Source organism: Triticum dicoccoides, unplaced genomic scaffold (genome assembly GCF_002162155.2).
Source record: "Triticum dicoccoides isolate Atlit2015 ecotype Zavitan unplaced genomic scaffold, WEW_v2.0 scaffold33036, whole genome shotgun sequence".
In the NCBI taxonomy this organism is placed as follows: domain Eukaryota; kingdom Viridiplantae; phylum Streptophyta; class Magnoliopsida; order Poales; family Poaceae; genus Triticum; species Triticum dicoccoides.
Genome location: NW_021263845.1, coordinates 31,982 through 38,251, shown reverse-complemented (window position 1 = coordinate 38,251; position 6,270 = coordinate 31,982). Strand labels below are relative to the sequence as shown.

At 47.2% G+C, this 6,270-nt stretch overlaps 1 long non-coding RNA gene across 8 annotated transcripts in view; it reads right to left on the bottom strand.

Moving 5' to 3' along the window:
- The window catches only part of LOC119345897, a 4,227-nt gene extending 2,557 nt beyond the window's left edge, over window positions 1-1,670 (bottom strand). For 2 of the 8 annotated variants that reach the window (XR_005167250.1, XR_005167255.1), the window contains exons 1-3: window positions 543-1,670; window positions 298-413; window positions 86-156 (exon numbers count right to left, since the gene is read on the bottom strand). This is a non-coding gene — a long non-coding RNA (uncharacterized LOC119345897). Of the gene's footprint in view, window positions 1-85; window positions 157-289; window positions 414-542 lie in introns of all 8 variants that reach the window. The other 6 variants (XR_005167251.1, XR_005167256.1, XR_005167253.1 and 3 more) reach the window with 4 other exon arrangements.
- Between the last annotated feature and the right edge of the window lie 4,600 nt (window positions 1,671-6,270).

Genomic DNA, 6,270 nt, shown 5'->3' with positions numbered 1-6,270 from the left:
ATCAATATATATTGTTGTACTTAGTATAGTGAATTTTGGGGACATCAATGGCTGGTTTCAACATAGATATGTGCAAGATTTTCACCTGAAAATAACAATGGGTTTCTATATCTGTCCATCAGAGTGCATCATCTCCAATAATTATCCAACAGACTGCTACAAAGCTTATTTGTCCATATGATGGCTCTAGTCAGATATATATTCAGACATCATACCAGTCGATGCAATATATGTACTCCGAAACTAAGCCTGGTGTTTGTACTGTTTATTAGCCTACAGATGTTCTCACGTACTCACAAGTATCTATGCAAGATTGTGGTAGTGGGCAGTAGCAGCGGGCTATGGGAAAGTTGTTTCATCAATGCGAATGCGCACTCCTTATTCCAGCTCTGAGGTTGGTGTTGACACAACTCCTGACAGAAAAAAATCATGAAAATGTGTTAGACACACAACTGTTCATGTTCTACCGAGCACGTCAACATATTGCCAATTGGTGGGTCAATACAAAGGTACAAACTGCATGCATATTAAGAATGACGTACATTATGGATACTATGGTAACAGCCAATACTTTGTCGCCTCCCACTACAGGCTCCCTTGCAACGTTGGGCATGACTCCATATATTCTGTAACCGTATAACTGAGGACACCGGTGCCCCCTTTAACGATTTCCACTGCAACCACCACTTCACCATCCCAGACCAAGCAGCAAAGGCTCATGTTGTTTCCGCACAGATCTTAGTAAAACATGAAAGCGATACTGAAAAGATATAAGGACAAAAGAGTTTTGAATATAAACGCTAGCCAGATAGATAAAACGCCATGTGCATCTACAAATTTGTATGGAGACTTGGATAGGCAATGCATCGTCTTTACCTCTAATAAAAAGCATGTAGAGATCAGTACATGTTCACTTAGTAAAATTATAGGCCCTCTAAGCATGTCTTCTCTGTAATAATTACACTAAAAGCTGTAAATCTGCAAGGGCTCTCTTGCTGGCAGGAAGACTTTTATGAGAAGCCATTGATCAGGACTGAATTATTCAACATCCTCACTCAAAGATTTTTCATCATTCCCATGGCATAAATCATGTAGTTCAATCCATCTCCTTTTATTACTCGATGGCCGTTAGGTAGTATACATCATCTTCATCCCCTATCTAACCAGCCTGAAAGTTTACTACTGGAACACCACGATACAACCATAGAGCCTCGTAATCTTAGCATGGAGCCGACGACTGCGACATGTAAGTTGCGACGGCATCTCCGACCACTACACGCTGACAGCCTGCTCATACTTGACCTTGCTTCTCGATCACACATGTAAGGAGCGGCCATTTGCAAATTCAGCATGATGTGGTGAAGCAATTTGAAGAAGGAAGTAGTGTGCGTACGCATCTGAAGATGGTGGTGGCGTCGGGGCTGATCTCAAGGTGGGCAATGATGGAGCGGCAGAAGAAGTGGCTTGGGCTGGGCCTTGGCTTGATGCCGGGACGGCTGGGGCGGCGGCCCATGCGATTGCTGCAAGCGAGCGGGACGAGCGTCGTCCTCGTGCAGACGCGGGCAGGGACAGACAGCGCCGACGCTGTTGGTCGAGCGGGGCGGTGCTCCAGTGACGAGGATGGCGGGGCCCGGTCGGATCCGGCCGGATCTGGACGGGACGGATCCATTTCCGGCCGATTTGGCGTGCAGGCGGCCGGATCCGACGAGATTAAGGGCTGGTGGCGCCATGGCCCTTCTGGAGGTCCCTGTTCAGCGAGAAAGAGAGAAAGAGGTGAGAGGAGATCGAGAGGAAGGAGGAGAGGGGCGAGGCGGCGGAGCGGCCGGAGCTCCGGCTGTGAGGCGCGGCGGAGGTGTGGGGTCGCCGGCGAGGCGGCTTGCGGGGGCGAGGGGAGCTCGGGCAGGATGGAGCTGCGGGAGGCAGAGCGGTCTGGTTCGCTCGAGCCACCACGCCGCCCCCAGCCGCTCGAGCCACCGCGTTGACCCGATCCAGAAGCTGGGCTTGAGCGGCGGCGCGACGGCGGGTCGAGTTCCGGCGGATTCCGGCGGGGCGACGACGGGGCGGAGTTCGGCGGCGCGCGGCGGCGTTGCAGGGCGTGGCGGCGCTGGAGGTGGATGAGATTGGGGTTCATGGGTCGTTCGTGTGGCTAGGTTTTTTTTTCTTTCCAGGGGGACCGCGGGTTGAATTCTCAAAACGGCAGGGTTCTTTTTGTAATAACGAAACGTTTTCTGAGATAGCAACTTAAAAAGGGACTGCGGGTTGAATTCTTGAAAATAGAGGGGCTTTTTTGCAAAAGTGACGACGACGTACGACCAGAAGCACTCCGTGCTTTATTAGTAGGGAAAGATATCTTTACCTACTAATAAAGCAAATAGTGCTTCTGCCCGTACGTCATAGAAATTGCCCTCAAATTTGGCATAAATTACCCGCCATGCCATCCATAAGTAACATGATTCAGATTTATTTCAAAATCACCGCGGGTTTATTTCTTACAGGGCGATACACTTATATTACACAATCCTCCGGTAGCGCAATGGCCATGGCGTCGGCCTACCACGCAGGAGACCAGCGTTCGATCCCTGGTTCCTACACCTTTTTGCCACGCAGGTCTTCCACCCCCGCGCGCTAATAGGCCGGCCCATAATTGGCTGGGGGTGGGCCTGTTTACTATTCTTTTTTTTTGCTTTTTATTTCCTTATTTCTGTTTTTATTTTTTCTTATTTAAATTAATTCAGGATTTTTTAAAGAATACAATTCCGAAAAGCTGCGGGATTTATTGAGAAGTAATAAAATATTCATGACTTCAAAATATTTTTTGCATATCATAGAAAAAATTCGGAATATCAAACAGATGTTCATGAAATAAAAAAATCATGATTTTTAAAATAATAATCCAGTAGTCTGGAATTAGAAAAAAAATGTACATGGCGTGCCTCCTCCTCCTCGACGCGCTAATGGGCCGGCCCATGTGCGGCTGGTTGCGCCTGTTTTCTGTTTCATTTTTTGCTTTTTACCTTTTTAATTCTGTTTTTGTTTTTCATTCTTTACAATCATTCAGGATTTTCAAAAGAACCAAATTTCAAAAATCTGCGAGATTTATTGAGAAATCATAAATTGCTCATGATTTCAAAGAAAAATCGCATATCATAAAAAAAATCACAATATCAACTAGATGTTCATGAAAAAAACATGATTTTTTTAAAAAATCCAGTATTCAAAGTACATTCTGGAATTAGAAAAAAAAATATACACGATTTTTTTGAAATGTTTCCAAAATTAAAACAGGCCCGTAAATGATGAACAAAACGAAACATCGCCTGCGTCGAAGTTTTAATAGGGGATCTGTAGAGGTCAATTTATGATTTTATTTAGTCCCTCGCATCGGGTAAAAAAAAGGTTTCCATGTTTCGTACGACGCTGAAGCCAAAAAATATTGACACAATTTTCTATGGGTTAGTTTTTGTAAACTATATAAAATGACTAAATGTCTATTTTGCCTCCATACACAGCTATGTTTATTCTGGTACCATGGTAATTGTTATGACAACCACCGCTACGCTAGGTCAAGATTATATACATCATTCATCAGTCTAGCTTAGGTAGGGTTCATCAATGCAGTTTACTCAGCCAAAACTAATTCGTTGTGGCACCTTAGGAAATCAAATCATGGTCAAACCATCACTTTTTTTTGAAATGACTTTTCAAAAGTCTCTTATCTCATCATGACATCACTTAGACATAGTTTTTGAAATGACATTTTAAAAGCCCTTATCTCACCTTGGCATTTTAAAAGCCATTATCTACCACTCCCGCATAGTTTGATAGTTTTTCCTCCCGTTGCAACGCACGGGCATATTTGCTAGTACTATAATAAAGCAGCGATTGCTTTTGGTTGTACGTCGTCGGCGTTTTTGCAAAACAGTCCTTCTATTTCTTTGAAATAAACCCGCAGTCTCTGTTTAAGTGGCACTCTGAAAAAGGTTTTATTTTTACCTAAACACCCCCACATTTGTTAACAATTATGCCCACGACCCTATCTCTTATTGGACTGGCTCACCACCGCGCATCTCGCCGCTTATCATGTCGTTCTGCACCGCGGGGCACGCGCCGCCGGTGCCGCGGCGGGCGTCCGCGCCGAGGCGGGGCACCGGCTGGAGCACGGCGTGCACTCGACGGACACCGGAGCGAAGCGTGTTTGAGGCGCGAGAGGCGGGAGGCTGGATCTCGGCGCGGCTCCTCTTCACACACAGCCCAGCCGCCGCCCCGCTGCCATGAACAACCCAGCCGCGGAGAGGTGTGAGATCAGGGGCGGGGAGGGAGAAGCGAGCTTACGGCTTCGTCCTCGCTCGTGGATGCGTAGACGAACAGAAGGCAAGTGTTTGTCTCCTTCGGTCTCGATGCGGACGAGCAGCTGCGGCTAGGCCCTCGGCGCAACGTGCAGGCGAGCGGGCGTGCAGTGGCTAGGTGTGATGCGCACCACGCGTGAACCAGTGCGGTCACGCGGCGAGCAGAGTGTCCTGGCAAGCGGGAGGCTTGGGGGTCAACGCATCCTGGCGAACGGTCGTTGTTGCGCTCGAGCGCTGCTCCCTCGCGCTGGAAGAAAGTTCGGCGGCAACTCTCCAGGGACTTGTGGCGGGGCGACACGGATCCGACAGGGACGGCCTGGATCTGGACAGGGTTGAGGAGGGCGCGGCTCCCAGGGTTGGACTGTTGGACTTGAGCTCGATGCAACATCCATGGCAGCTCGCGGTCCTGTAGCAACGAGAAGAGAGAGGAAGTTAAGAGAGAGAGAAGAAAGAGGAAGGAGGAAGAAGAAGGAGAAGGGAGCAGAGGCAGGGGGCTGCCCGGCTTGCTGCTGGTGCTCGCCGGCGCACGCGGCTCGGGGAGGCTCGGGCGCTCGTGCAGCTCCATGGGAGGAGCACATGGATGGCCGGATGGATGGATAAGAGGAAGGATAGCAGCGCCGCTGGGAGGAATGGCAACGTGGATAACGTCCACACAATGGGAAGCTCTCGGTGGGGATTCTTGGTATGGAATGTGGATTGCTTTAATGGCTGCACTGATGAGTGACGAGAAGCTGCTGGATGTTGCTATGCGTGCTAGCAGCCAAGCACCCATTGTAATTTTTTTTCTAAATGAGCACCGATATAATTACTTGTTGTTATTTATTGTTACTGTCATAGTTTTTTTTAACGCAGTACAGACGCAAGCGCCCACATATACACGCATCCAATTATTGCTATGAACGCGCACACACTCATCCTACTCATATGAGCACCTCCGAAAGACTGAGCCGACATATTATCTTGAGATTTAGGTGGCTCGTCGTCGACGGGAACGTCTCCTCCCACTGAAACGCATTACTGAAAATCTTGGAATAAATTTAGGATAATATGAGACCAGAACTTGAACCCTGGTGGGCTCAAGATACCACTGTCCCTCTAACCATCCAACCACAGGTTAGTCCGCATTACTGTCATAGTTTAATGTTCATGCCTACTACATCATCATATACAATAATTAAAAATGAATGAAATATTAGAAATAAATATTTCTAAAGGGAGAAGATATTTGGAGCCCACGTGACTTGCTAACAATTAACATATCCTCAACTCTGGATGTCATTGATGTTGTTGGTGAAATAGGAAGGGATGAAGAGTAGAGAGAATATGACAACAGTGCATCTTGCTCGCGTCTTGTTTTGTCCCACACGCCAGCTGGAGGGAGGGGTCCGTTTTACCATCTCTACCGCCGCTCTGCGTGCCCTAATCCTGATCCCCAACGAGGCCCGATGATGATGTCCAGAGAAGTGGCCATGTTGGCGTGGGGTGTGTGCTCCTACTGCTGGTTGTAACGTGTCAACAAAAGAGCTCCAGGCATTGTAAACTCTTTATATTCTGACCATCATATTTTTGAAGTGGGAAAGTTTAAATATGAATTAATGTTAATAGGGATTTCGAGGTAGAGAAGGAGGACAGTAGGGCAAGACAAACGGAAATAAATGGACGCATGGACGGTTAATAATGTCTCCTGTTACAACGCACAGACATTTGTGCTAGTCTAATCAATAAGCCGGCAACTTTTATTGAATATTCGTCACATGTACTACTTAGGCAGGTTAGGATCTCATTCATGACATCTCACGATTCCTTCCATGTAACTGGGATACGGTGGAGATTTGTATTGCCTTTGTACTCTATTTATGCCACGGTACATGATCAATGGAAATCATCTATCAAATATTCTGTTCCAACATGGTATCAGTTTCCA